The sequence below is a fragment of the Myodes glareolus genome, chromosome 24, assembly GCF_982192425.1.
Source record: "Myodes glareolus chromosome 24, mMyoGla1.1, whole genome shotgun sequence".
NCBI classification, from domain to species: Eukaryota; Metazoa; Chordata; class Mammalia; order Rodentia; family Cricetidae; genus Myodes; species Myodes glareolus.
In genome coordinates, this window is record NC_142049.1 from 47270013 (window position 1) to 47285171 (window position 15159).

The 15159-nt window shown below is 45.7% G+C and overlaps 1 pseudogene; it reads left to right on the forward strand.

The window, feature by feature from the left end:
• Positions 1–912: 912 nt before the first annotated feature.
• Positions 913–2554, forward strand: LOC148118219 (intracellular hyaluronan-binding protein 4 pseudogene; annotated as a pseudogene).
• Positions 2555–15159: the final 12605 nt, after the last annotated feature.

A 15159-nucleotide genomic window follows, 5' to 3' on the forward strand; every position in this document is an offset into this window, starting at 1 on the left:
TGAGGTCCCTGAAACTGAGCCAGGAGCCAAAATCAGCCTCCCTGACACTTGGGTCCCAATGGCACGAGTCTAATATACAAGCCACAGAAAAGTTTCTTTTAGGGGCTGGGGAAGTGTGCTTCAGGAGCCCAGCTGGGAGACATGTGCTTAGTTCACAGCCTTCTGCCATTATTGGCTTCACAATGCACCTCAGCCTGAGGGTCAGAATCGCAGTCTTTAGGAGCTGTGGTTATATTATCAAGACAGTGAGTAGTGACAAGCCGGGAGCTGGAGCATCCCATCTGCCAGGACTCTCTGACAGCTGGCGGAGACGGGACAGGTTTTATTTCCCTGCCTGCCAACTTCTGACTCAGAATTCGACTTCTTCTATTTCCTTATTCCAAAAATTGCAATCTGGCAGATCTCTATACCCCTAACTCTGATTCAGCATCTACTTTCCAGCAGTTTTCTCTGCATCCCTCTGTTCTTATCTCAGTAGATAGTATGCACTCAATTGCTCAATGGAAACCCTGCCAGCCAGCGCTGCTCCTCTGTCATCCCACAAATCTAATCTATCAGCAGCTTCTGAAACTTCTACCTCCAGAGTCAATCCCTCTGTCTCCAGCTCCCTCTGTCTCTCTGTCTTTCTGTCTCTGTCTCTCTATGTATTTTTCTCTGTCTCTCTGAGCATTTGTCTCTGTCTCTCTATGTATTTGTCTCTGTCTCTCTGTGCATTTGTCTCTGTCCCTCTGAGCATTTGTCTCTGTCTCCTGTCCCCTGCACGGTTCCACTAAATCCCTTCTCCAGTCTTTTAAGAGACAGTACTGGGAGCCGACCGCGGGCCGGGAGCGCGGCGGCAGCATGGGTCCTCGTCCGCGGCTTCCCTGAGCCTCGCTGGCCTAGGCTGCCCGCGGCGCCCGCAGCGGTGGCGGCATGAAGGGGGCCCTGGGGAGCCCGGTGGCCGCCGCGGGCGCCACGATGCAGGAGACGTTCGGCTGCGTCGTGGCCAACGGCTTCTGCTGGACGACGAGTCGGACCCGTTCGACATCCTACGCGAGGCCGAGCACCGGCGCCAGCAGCAGCTGCAGCGCAAGCGGCGCGACGAGGCGGCGGAGGCGGCCAGCGGGGTCGGGCACCGCGGCGGCCGGAGCCCGGCTGTGGCCTCAGGACACAGACCCGGCGCGGCCGGCCGCAGGGAGTCGCAGAAGGAGCGCAAGAGCCTCGTGGCATCGAGCGCACAGCAGCCGGACAACCCTGGGGGACCACAGCCGCCAGGCCAGAAGCGGACTCCCAGAAGAGGGGAGCAGCAAGGATGGAATGACAACCGGGGGACAGACGCGCTTGATAGAGCAGAGCGAAGGTCCTACAGGGAATATCGACTCTATGACACTGAGAGAAAGGCAGACTTGGCATCGGAGAAGTTTACAGATGAAAAACCAGTTGACAGGTTTGATCGAGACAGGCCACTGAGAGGACGTGGAGGCCCCAGAGGAGGCCTGAGGAGCAGAGGCCGAGGTGGACCCGGGAACAGAGCTTTTGACTCCTTTGACCAAAGAGGGAAATGAGACTTTGAGAGATACAGCAGCAATGATAAAGCAGCAAACAGAATGGAGGACAGCATGGGTGTCTGCGGTGTGCGCTCCTGGGGATCAGGTAAAGACACTAGTGACACTGAGCCACCTGCACCCATGGAAGAGATCTTAATGATGGAGGAGTCCCAAGGCACCCTGGATGAGGAGTCTCCAGCCAAAGTTCCTGAGTTGGAGATAGAAGAGGAAAATCAAGTCCAAGAGATGACCTTAGATGAGTGGAAAAACCTTCAAGAGCAAACCAGACCGAAGCCTGAGTTCAATATCCGGAAGCCAGAGTCCACAGTTCCTTCCAAGGCAGTGGTGATTCACAAGTCCAGATACAGAGACGAGATGGTGAAGGACAACTATGAGGATGAGTCCCATGTCTTTCGGAAAGCTGCCAATGATATCACATCCCAGCTGGAGATTAACTTTGGTAACCTCCCTCGCCCTGGACGGGGAGCCAGAGGCAGTGCCCGAGGAGACCGAGGAAGGATCAGAAGAACAGAGAACTATGGTCCCAGAGCAGAAGTGGTGACCCAAGATGTCGCTCCCAACCCGGATGACCCTGAGGACTTCCCGGCCCTGGCCTAACAGCCATTCCCGTCAGCAGAGCAGCACTATGAAGAGACTTTCTTTGCCGCGAGAAGAGTCAGACTCTAAGAACAATAGATGTTGCTTTTCCCGTGTCGTGTGAACTGGCTGCGCTTTCTTGCTCTGTGGGATGTGAAGTGCAGGTCCTATGAGGTCAGGCACTTCCCACAGATGAACGATGGAGACCTTAGTAAGGAATGATGTTTCAAATGTGTACATAGATTCTAATTGTTCTACCACAGAAGTCCAGTGTAAAGTAAATCAGACAGCAGAGCTGCTGGGCATGGTGGTGCACGCCTCTAAACTCAGCACTTGGAAGACAGATCTCTTGAGTTCGAGGCCGGCCTGGTCTACAGAGTGAATTGTGAAAATCCAAGAAAATAAAAATAAAGAAGCACCTATTGAGATGACTTAGGGAGTTGTCTAGACAAGCCCTCTAGCATTTCAGGACACAGAACTGGAGCGGCTCATTTAAAGCAGCCATAGCCTAGTTTTCATACCATTGCCCATAATGGTTCAGTTCTGCTGAGAAATTTCCTGAGTTGTTTTTATTCAGATACCAACTTTAAACTGTCATCACGCACCAGTGACAACCACTCGGTGAGGCAGAGGAAGTACTAGCTTTCAGTGGTGATTTAAACTACCTCGTGGTATATGTCTGTGCACACTTAGTGTTCAGATGGTTGTTAGGTATATGATTTAAAACTGTGTTATTTAACTCACTAATCAAATGAAAAGGCTTCCTGGTAAATGTATAGTTTTTCTTTTTAAAACTATACATTTTTAATAGTCACCAGGCCCTGGTGGTGCACACCTTTAATCACAGCATTCAAAGCAGAGGCAGGCAGATCTCTGTGAGTTCAAGGCCAGCCCGGTCTACAGAGCAAGTTCCAGGACAGTCAGAGCTACATAGTGAGACTCTGTCTCAAAAACAGACAAAATAAAACAAAAAATAGCATCAGAATTCAGCACTGTTACTACAGACTTAACTCAATCCCACTTACCAACTGTGAACACCGTGGACAGGCTCCTCCTCTGGGCCATCCCCTAGTTCCTGTGTTGCTCTTCCCACCTCTGGTGGAGTTTAGGAATCACCTCACGGGTCAGTCACTCACCTGGAATCCCACTCCAAACAGCTTGAGACCTGAGGCCAAGCCACCCAGCCACTGGCAAAATTGGAAGATTCTTCATGTGGGGGAGAGACAAGCCAAGGTATCACAGCTGTAGAGATGAGGAGGGAGCCTTGTCTCCAAGACCTGTGCTCTTCCCACTTGGTCACACAGTCTGAGATGGTGCTGAAATGGAGCCCAGGTGTGAGTGAGGGTTGGCGTTCCCCCTGAACTCTCTTGGGGTTTGGTTGAATCAAAGTTGAACCTCTAGACATGTTACCAAGGATGTTCGCTTCAGGTGTCCTCCTGCTCCTGACCCCATGTTTATTAAATGAATGAGTACAAAGATAAAATAAAAAAGAGACAGTACTCACCCCTTGAAAATAGGAACTTCTCATCTAGATCACGGTGTCTGTCAAAGCCCTGCATGTAACTTTTGTTGTGTCCAACTTCTTTCTACCCTCTCTGAGTCACTACACTTTAGTTGTGTTGGTTTACCTGTTCTTAGAAAACTTTCCACCTTTGCCCAGCTGGACCCATTTCAGAAGAGTGACCAGATAGTTCAAATGTGCTTACCTCAGAAAGCTCCTGCCAGCCACCCAACCCAATTTCCCTGCCTCCTTGACCACATATTCACTCATGACTACCTCGCTGTCCTGGACCTGGCTGTGTAGGCCAGTCTGGCATCAGATTTACAGAAATCCACATGCCTCTAACTCCTGGGTGCTGGGATTCAAGGTATTTGCTACCATGCCTGACTCTTAATTTATTTTCTCTCTCAGTAGCACATAAGGTTCATGAGGGTATAGACCATATTTGCTTTATCACACAGATCCAAATCAATAGATATTTGTTGAATATATGGATGAATCAAAAAACTTATCAGGTGCTGTTTTTTTTTCTTTTCATAGTGTTTTGAAAAAATGAATTTCAGATCTGTTTTTTCCTCTTTTAGAAAGAAAATGGAATTTTAACTCTCCCACCTTTGCTCTTATATAGGTTAATATGTATGAGATAAATAGTCACAGCAATAAATAATGTCTAGCTCTATTTACAGTGGACATAATTTCAAGAGGCCCTCACTTTAAAAATCTTTCTACCCACTGGAAAAGGTTCTTAACTAAGAACAGTGGTCCTGCTCCCTATTAGCAATCTTACCAAACCTGCTCCCCCCCAAAAGGCAAAAACCAACAATAACAATATGTGCTGGGAAGCCTTGTCATCTGTCCCGAGGTCGGACTGATGGACTCCCTGGCAGCAGCAGCTGGAGAGCAGCATCTCAGCTGCAGTGATAAGACTCATGTGAAGATAAGCAGTGTTGCCTCTGAGGTTTGACAGCATTGGTTGGAAGCAGTGCAGCAGAAACTGCACTTAAAGCTGGTGTTTAATATCTCAGGATGGCTACAACAATCCTGTACCATAAAAGAACTCCCAGAGGAATCGCCACTCCAGATTTCAAGGTCTGCTACAGAGCCGTAGTGATAAAAACCACACGGTATTGGCATGAAATAAGAGATGTGGATCAGTGGAATTAAATTAAAGACTCAGATGTAAATCCACACACCTCTGGACACTTGATTTTTACAAAGAAGGACAAAATATACATTGGAAAAAAAAGAAAGCATCTTCAACAAATGGCACTGCTCCAACTGGATGTCCACACGTAGAAAAATTCAAGTCGATCCATATCTATCACCTTGCGCAAAACTCAAGTCCAGGTGGATCAAAGACCTCACCATGAATCCAGATACACTGGGGCTGATGAGAGAGACAGAGGGAGAGAATCTCAAGTGCCTTGGCACAGGAGAAAACTCCCTAAACAGAACACCAACATCACAGGCAGTAAAGCTGGCAATCAATGGAACCACATTAAACTGAAAAGTTCCTGTAAGGCAAAGGACGCCATCACTAGGACAAAAGAGCAGCCTACAGAATGGGAAAAGATCTTCACCAACTCCACACCCGACAAAGGGCTGATTTCCAAAATTATATATATATAAAGAACATGAGAAACCAGATGTCAACAAACCAAATAATCTGATTAAAAATGGGGTTCAGATCTAAACAGAGAATCCTCAATAGAAGACTATTAAATAGCTGAGAAGCACTTAAGGGGATGATCAATATCCTTAGCCATCAGAGAAATGCAAATCAAAATGACTCTGAGATTCCATCTTACATCTGTCAAATAGACTCAGGTCAAAAACACAAGTGACAGCTCATACTGGAGAGGATGTGGAGCAAGGGGACCAAACACTCCTCCATTGCTGGTGGGAATGTATGCATGCACAGTCACTTTGGTAGTCAGTATGGCAGTTTCTCGAGAAAATGGAAATCAATATACACAAGACCCAGTTCTATCACTCTTAGGCATATACCCAAAGGATGCTCAATCATACCACAAGGACACTTGCTCAACTTTGTTCACAGAAGCTTCATTCATAATAACCAGAACCTGGAAACAACCTAGATGTCCCTCAACTGAGGAATGGATAAAGAAAATGTGGTATATTTACACAATGGAATATTATTCAGTAGTTTAAAAGGGGACACCATTTAAAGGCAAATGGACAGAACTAAAGAAAATCCTGGAGGACATAACCCAGATAGAGAAAGATGAACATGGTATGTACTTACTCATGAGTGGATAGTAGCTGTGAAATAAAGGAGAACTATGCTACAATCCGCAGGCCCAGAGACACCCCCAGTTCTCCCTGGGTAAGGGAAATAGAAGAGATTTCATGAGCGGACTGAGGGTGGGATGGGAACATGAGCAATCATGTTGGGGTGGGGGAATAAAGGGAAGTACTGAAAAAGACTCCTGGAAAGGAGGGCATTTTGGGGTTAGGCAACAACCTGGCCCAAGGGAACCTCCCAGGAATCAACAAGGAAGACCCCATCTTAGACTCCTAGCAATAGCAGACACATAGCCTGAACTGGCCATCTCCTCTGATCAGATTGGTGCCTAGCACAATTGTCATCAGAGCAGCATCATCAGTAATTGATGGAAACAAATAGAGGCCTACAGCCAAACATTAGGCAGAATTCTGAGAATCCTGAAGAAGAGGAGGAGAACGGACTGTAGGAACCAGAGGGGGCAAGGGGGCTCACAGAGACTGGACAGACAACCAGGGAGCCTGCAAGACACTGACCTTAGAAACCTGCATAAACACATTGCAGTTGTGTAGCTTTGTCATCTTGTGGGACTCCTCAGCAGGAGCAGGGGCTGTATCCACTCTTTCCCTGGCTTTTGAGACCCTACTCCTCAGCTGGGTCACCTTGTCCAGCCTTAATACATGGAGAGGTGCTAAGTCTTACTGCAACTAGATCTGCCATGTTTTGTTGATACCCATGGAAGACCTGCCATTTCCTAAACAGGAAGGGAGGAGGAGTGGATTGGGGGAAGATTCTCAGTTTTAGAAGGGATCCAACCCATCATGGTGAAGGAGGCATGGCAGCCGGAGCTTAAGGTGGCTGACAGGAGCAGGTGGTGGATGGTCACATGGCATCCACCGCCAGGGAGAGTGGCGAGGCTGTAAAACCTCAAGGCCCATCCCCAGTGACCCACCTTCTCCAATCAGGCTCTGCCCTCTAACATTTCCTCAATCGACTGAACCAGCGCCACCAGCTGGGGATCAAGTGTCCAAACATATGAGCATGTCTGCGGCAGAGCATTTCACATTCAAACCACATACATATTCTACAGATTACACGGACTACAGCAGTTTAGAATAAATTCCAGTCATGCAATAACAAATGCTATTCTTGTATGTTTGGATGAAATGTTCTATAGATGTCTGTTAAATCCATTTGATTCATAACATTTGTAGGTTCTTTTATTTCTCTGTTAATTTTCTGTCTGATGGACCTGCCCAGTGGTGACAGTGGATGTTGAAGTCTCCCACTATTAGTGTGTGGGGTTTAATGTGTGATTTAAGCTTTAACAATGTTTTTTTTTAACATATGGGGATGCCTTTCTGTTTGGGGCATAGATGTTCAGTACTGAGATTTCTTCTTGATGGATTTTTCCTGTGACTAATATAAAATGTTACTTTGTCTCTTTTGATTTTAGTTTGAAGTCTATTTTTGTTAGATATTAGGATAGCTACACCAGCTTATTTTTTAGGTCCATTTGATTGTAGTTATTAAAATATATTTCATCCAAAAAGGATATGTTATTTAATAGATTTTGTGTGTTGCAGTCATAATTTTTGTTTTATGCCAAGAAGATACCGAAGGGAGAAATTACAATGATCAGCTACACATGCCTTGATCATAACCCCTGAATCTGCATCCATAAAGTTAAAAACTATAGTTAGGAATAAATGGTATATGCAGTGAGCTGTCTCCTCAGAGAACACCTATCACTCTCACTATGATAAAATCCGGGGACTGAAGAGTGGTACAATTGATGGACTATTTCCTAGTGTACACAAAGCCCTGGGATTGCTCTCCAGGTTGCACAAACCATGCACGCTCTGGCCCCCAAGTTCTGGAATTACAGGTGTACACTGCCTGCCCAGCTGGTCCCATAACTTGTTTTTCTAAACCAAGCAAGCAGAAGTCTCAACTCCAAAGAAACCTCACCCTGAAAAAGCTCAGGGCTACAGTGAGATCCCAAGCATCCAGTGCACTCACTGAGCAGCTAATAAAGATCTTTCGCTGGCTTAACTCCATGTCCAAGCTGTGCTTTCTGGTAGACATCCCACAATATTTTCTGGGGCTCCTACTGAGATCCCCAGAGGTCTAATAAAGACTTTCAACTGGCTTAAACCCACGTTTAAGCAGTTTTTCTGATGGGCATGCCACAGCAGCACAATCTCACAGCACACTTCCTATTACTCTGGTTCTAACATTCTTCCCACCCCATCTTCCACAGGGATCTAAGAGCTTTAGGTACAAGAGTTCTGTTGTGGATGAATCAGTTGCAAGTGGGAACCCATGATCTCTCATTATCTGTATTTTGATAAGCTATAGTTTTCTGTAGTGGTCTTCATCTGTTGCAAAGAAAATTTTCCCTGATGAGGGATGAAAATTACATCTCACTGTGCATTTTAAGATAGACATTTATTTTAGAACCTGTTAGTAAATTCATTGAACCTAGACAAGAATCTACAGCCACACATTTACTAAATCAGCATAAATCCTAACTGTTGGTAGTTGACTATGCTTCTGCTCTCCAACAGCACGGACTTTGAGATGTGTGACAGGTACTTGCCATACTGAGGAAGCCTGGAGGCCAGCATGCATTTTGGTAACATAATAGGTACCAGAGGTAGCCATTTGTTCTTTTTGCCTGTTGGGATTTGTAGAAATGGGCCTGGCCCTTTGGGCCTGACCAAGTCATCCTCAGCTCAAGGCTGAGCTCAAGCCAGGCTGGGCAACAAGACACTTTGTGTCAAAAATAGACAGACAGACAGACAGACAGACAGACGAAAACAACAACAACCACCACCACAAAGAATTGTTTCTGAGCTACCCTGTCGTGTATGTTCTCTTGCTGGGGATACAGTCAGTGGCCTCTGGCTGAGGAGCGTTGACAATACGTGCCACATATGAAGCCATGGGCGGCTCACCCTGGAATTTAAACACCAGCTTCTGCTGTGCCAAAACTGCATCCAAATCTCTCCTACCCAGCCCACCTCAGGGCACCAGGGACAAGTTTAGAGGTGACAAAGTTAGGATAACTAGCATCTCACAGTGAGGGAAACTTGGCAAATCAGGAGTCCTGGAGTGAAGCATTTGGGGGAGTGGTAGAATTCGGTGTCACTGAGGGAAGCATCTTTCTGAAGGATTCAAATAAAAGAGGGCTACTTAGTGCTGCGGGGCAACGCTCTTGTACACAGTTGTACACTGTAAAGCTTGTCACTCATATTGTCACAATAAAACACTGATTGTCCAGTAGTCAGGCAGGAAAAATAGTTGGGACAACCAGACAAGTAGAATTCTGGGAAGAGGAAAGGCAGAATATCAGTTGCCAGCCAGATGCAGAGGAAACATGAGAATGCCTTACTGAGAAAAAGTACCGAGCCACAGGTAAATTTTAGTTGTAAAAGCTAGCTAATAAGAAGCCTGAGCTAACAGGCCAAACAGTTTATAATTAACATAAGCCTCTGTGTTTTTATTTGGTACTAAATGGCCATGGACCGGGGCTGGACAGAGACTTCTGTCTACAACGTACATACCCTAAAGGAGGCTAGGGTGAGCAGCAGACTGAGAGAATAGGTTCCTCAAATACTGCAAACATGAGGTGAACATAGGGCACCATGTCCAGAAATGATCTGGAACTCTGGAACTGAAACCCAGGCAGCTCTTATATGGCAAGTTGGTGTAGGGCTTCCTGGGAAGCAGGCTGCTTCCTCTGTTTGTTTGGCTGGTGGTTGTGGTTGGCTGGTTGGCTGACTAACTTGTCTGTCTGTCTGTCCATCTGTCTGTCTGTCTGATTTGAGACAGTATCTCATAAAGCCCAGGTTTGTCTCAGGCTCCGAATCTAAACAAGAATGACCGTGAGTGACTGTGGGCACCACCACAATACACACATTTCCTTTGATTCAATCGCAAGTTAATATTCTGACAGCTTATGACTTTAGAAAAGAAGCTCTCTACAGTGTAAAAAGGCCTTAGTCACTACAAAAGGTTTCTTAGGAGACAACATGGTGGCATCATCCCCTTAATTTTCATCCATGATGCATCTTCTCTGTGTCTCCCTGCTCAATGGATGATGGGGCAGACTTCTACTTCCTCACACCCTGTGCTCCTCACTGTAGTTCCACCTTGTCTGTGCTCCTCACTGTAGTTCCACCTTGTCTGTGCTCCTCACTGTAGTTCCGCCTTGTCTGTGCTTCTCAATGTAGTTCCGCCTTGCCTGTGCTTCCCACTGTAGTTCCGCCTTGCCTGTGCTCCTCCTCACTGTAGTTCTGCCTTGTCTGTGATCCTCCTCACTGTAGTTTCGCCTTGCATCTTGACCTCTTACACTTCAGTAGACTCACCTGTACATGAGCCGTACTAGTATCTACTACATGGGTTATCATGAGAACTGCATGAGAAATGTTAAGAGTCTAACATGATACATACATACAAAAAATTTTGAAAACTAGATATATGAAACTTCTGAAATTAAAATTTCAATCAGGAACACTTTATCATTCCCTGAGGTTCTATAGCTCTTAGAATATGAGGCAGGCATGGTGAAAACAGTTATAGCACTTCATAGTAAGAAGCAGGGGAATCAAGAGTTCAAAGTCGTTCTCAGATAGATATGGAGTTTGAGGCCATCCTGTGCTACATAAGACTGACTGTCTCAGAACAAAACAAAATCACCAAGCAGGATGTGAGTGGCACATGTTTTAAAACCCAGAGCTTGGGAGGCAAAAGTAGGCAAATCTCTGAGTTTGAGAACAGCGTGGTCCACACAGAAAATTCCAAACCAGCCAGGGTTATGCAGTGAGACACTACCTCAAACCAAAGCAAAACAAAACACAAAAAAATTGATGTGGGATGTCCTCCTGCATATGTGTTGCTTTTATTGGCTGATGAATAAAGTTGTTTGGGCCAATGGCTTAGCAGAGTCAAGCCAGGTGGGAAACCAGAAGGGAGAGAATGAGAGAGAATAAATGGAGTCAGAGAGACACCATGTACCTGTCAAAGGAGAAGGATTCCGGAATCTTACCTGTAGGCCACAGCCACATGATACACAGGTTAATAGAAATGGGTTAATTTAAGATACAAGATGTAGGTAAAAATATTCCTGAGCCATTGGCCAAAGTAGTGTTGTAATAAACATAGTTTTGTGTGATTATTTGTGTCTGGGCTGCCAGGAGAAAAACATGCAGTCTCCAGCTACAGGCAATGTCATCTGATTGCTGTATTGCAACACTGTGTAAGGTGATGGTGCATTGTTGAGACAGAGATGAGGCTGCGACCCAGAGCACAGACTTTTTCCTTGAGCTGAGTTAGAAGACAGAGCATTGCAGATAAGCACACGTATGAGCCTGACTGTCACATGTCTCCACCTTGTTATCCTAGATATATTTTTCAGGCTGCGTTCATGTGAGAGGCTTTGTCTCTCATCCAGAATGGAACATTGTTAACTCTGGCTGAATAGCATCCTGATCCTTGTTTTTCACCAAAGGTAGTGACCTCCCTCCAAACACAGCCACTGCATTGCATTTCTTTATTGCAAATTTACATCTCTAACCAGGAAGAAAATTCAGGCTTTCAAAAAATGTTCATAAACTTTGCATTTATTATATTCTATCTGAAAGAAAGAATATCAAATGCATAAAAAGTTTTTGTTGTTGTTGATTGTTTATTTTTTTAGTTTTTCAAGACAGAGTTTCTCTGTAACAGCCCTTACTATTCTGGAACTCTCTCTGAGGACCATGTTGGCCTAGAATTCACAGAAAGCCTCTGCCTCCCAAGTGCTAGGGTTAAAGATGTGTGCCGCCACCACCCAGTTTGTAAAAGTTTTATGACAAAGCATTGATAAACACAGTTTTAGTGCACTGGGGTTGGACAGATGGCTCTGGAGTTAAGAGCAAACTGCTCTTCCAGGGGACCAGACTTGGATTCCAGGATTCAAATCAGGGGACTCACAGCAGCCTGTGACTCCAGCTGCAGGGAACCCAACTCCTCTGAAGGCACTGTAGTCACTGCACGTACTCACACACAGGCATACTGATTAAATATCGAGCTCAGTCAGTAAGGCATTTACCGTGCTAGTGTGAGGACCTGAGCTCTGGGCCTCGGCACACCTACGTAGTCCCAGAGTTTCTATGGTGAGGTGGGAGATGTGGAGAGAGAATTCTCAGAGGCCATCAGACCTGTTAGCCTGGCTTACACAGTGGTGAACAAAAGACCCTGTCTTAATAAAGGTAGAAGGTGAGAAAAAAAATCCAAGGTTGTCCTCTGATTCCATATTCACACTTGGAAATATGTGTACCTGAGCTCACACACATGAGCGCTCATCCGTGAGTATATACACACATCATACCACACATACACAGCATCACACTACACATACACACTTCACACACACATATCATATATACATCTATGAATATACACACTACACAAACATACCACATACACACACATTAAAAAAATGTGCTGCAATATCCATGCCAAATTAACAAATGCATGCATGCAGTGTATGTTCTTCAAGCACTGAGACGGGATCTGGAATTATCTTTGCTTTTTATTTACTTATTTATTTAACTTTTATTTTATGTGCATTGGTGTGAAGGTGTCAGATCTCATGGAACTGCATTTTCAGACAGTTGTGAACTGCCATGTGGATGCTGGAAATTGAACCCGGGTCCTCTGGAAGAGCAGTCAGTGCTCTTAACTGCTGAGCCATCACTCCAGCCCCTGGAATTATCTTTGAATTCAAGAACAGAGCTTAAGAATTATGGGCATCTCCATGAATATCAGGGCTGGGAGAGTAAAGATCTGCATCAGGAAAGAAAGAAATCCAGTTCAGCATGACTCAGTAGCTGGTTTGGGTTCAAACTTCCAGAGTCTGACGCTGGCAGTTTATTTTAGGCATATTTAAACACAGCACAATTTTGGGGAAAAACTTTCTTATGACAATCAACTCAACCTGGTGTATACAGCAGCTTAAGGCATGTTTCCACTGAAACTCTTTTCACAGCACATACGGCCTCTTCTGTAAACTTGGGTCCTGTTGACATGGAACCAGAGTTCAAGGTCAGGGTCTAAGGAGAATGACGGAGAGAAACACAATGGCCTGTGGGAATCAGGAGTGGCCTGGCCCTACAGACTGCACAGGGGTTACCTAGGTTGTTGTAAAGCACAGTGCTCCCATAAGGATAGATTTTATTGACTAAGATGCAATGCTCAAGATAAAGGCCTAGGAAGAGAGAATCTAGGCTAAATGTAATAGTTTGGGGGACTTGGCGGTGGCCTGCCCTACAGATAGCAAGGGCACCAGGCTATTAAGTAATACATCCCCAGCTTTCTGGGTGGAAAACAGGTATATATGTCCTCCATTGAGGAGACAACCCTGTGTTTTTAACTTTCCTGTTTTCCCTGGTGCTAATCCGAGAGCACAAGGCCCCACACCCTCTACAAATAAGGAAAGGGCTGAGTCAGAAAGATCAGGGCCTTCAACCCTTGAGGTGCACGGCACATCCAGCTGTGCATGTGTTGTCTCCACTGAGGTGCACGGCACATCCAGCTGTGCATGTGTTGTGTTGTCTCCACTGAGGTGCATGGCACAGCCAGCTGTGCATGTGTTGTGTTGTCTCCACTGAGGTGAATGGCACAGCCAGCTGTGCTTGTGTTGTGTTGTCTCCACTGAGGTGCATGGCACATCCAGCTGTGCATGTGTTGTGTTGTCTCCACTGAGGTGCATGGCACAGCCAGCTGTGCTTGTGTTGTCTCCACTGAGGTGAACGGCACATCCAGCTGTGCATGTGTTGTGTTGTCTCCACTGAGGTGCATGGAACATCCAGCTATGCATTTGTTGTGTTGTCTCCACTGAGGTGCATGGCACAGCCAGCTGTGCTTGTGTTGTGTTGTCTCCACTGAGGTGCATGGCACATCCAGCTGTGCATGTGTTGTGTTGTCTCCACTGAGGTGCATGGCACATCCAGCTGTGCATGTGTTGTGTTGTCTCCACTGAGGTGCATGGCACAGCCAGCTGTGCTTGTGTTGTCTCCACTGAGGTGAACGGCACATCCAGCTGTGCATGTGTTGTGTTGTCTCCACTGAGGTGCATGACACATCCAGCTGTGCATGTGTTGTGTTGTCTCCACTGAGGTGCATGGCACATCCAGCTGTGCATGTGTTGTCTCCACTGAGGTGCATGGCACATCCAGCTGTGCTTGTGTTGTCTCCACTGAGGTGCATGGCACATCCAGCTGTGCATGTGTTGTGTTGTCTCCACTGAGGTGCATGGCACATCCAGCTGTGCTTGTGTTGTCTCCACTGAGGTGCATGGCACATCCAGCTGTGCATGTGTTGTCTCCACTGAGGTGCATGGCACATCCAGCTGTGCATGTGTTGTCTCCACTGAGGTGCACGGCACAGCCAGCTGTGCATGTGTTGTCTCCACTGCGGTGCACGGCACAGCCAGCTGTGCATGTGTTGTCTCCACTGCGGTGCACGGCACAGCCAGCTGTGCATGTGTTGTCTCCACTGAGGTGCACGGCACATCCAGCTGTGCATGTGTTGTCTCCACTGAGGTGCATGGCACATCCAGCTGTGCGTGTGTTGTCTCCACTGAGGTGCTCGCCACCCAGAGAACTGTGATGAGTTATTTATAATGTGTCAAACCATAAAGCAAGCTGTTTTATAAAGTCAGATATATTAAATAATCCCTATATTTCCCAGTTAATGCAGAATGAACCTGTCTTTTTGTTATTATTATTATTATTACTATTATTATTATAATTATTATTATTACTATTTTGGAGACAGGATCTCATGTTGTCCAAGGTGATCTTGGACTTCTGATCTTCATGTCTCAGCCTCTTGAGTGCAGGGATTATAAACATGCAACACCAGAGGTGGCAAATATATCTGTTATTGATGTATATGTATATGTAAATGTAGTCTACCTTTCAAACTATATCAATTTTCATTCTCTTCTCCTTGACATCTTCTATTATAATCATGTGTCCCTGTAAACTCCAGCTTCATTTCTTCCTGAAGTTATTTCTTAATTTTTAAAAATTTATTTTATAAAAGGGGTCTCAGCTCCCTTGAAGCTGGAATTACAGGTGTTGGTGAACTGACCAAAGTAGGGGCAAAGATCTGAACTCTGGACCTCTGATGAAGCAGTGAGTTCTCTTAAAAGATGAGCCATCTCTCCAGTTCCTCTTTGCTTAATTTTTAAAATTTATTTTATTTTCTCAAATACTTACTTAATTTTTAATGAATAT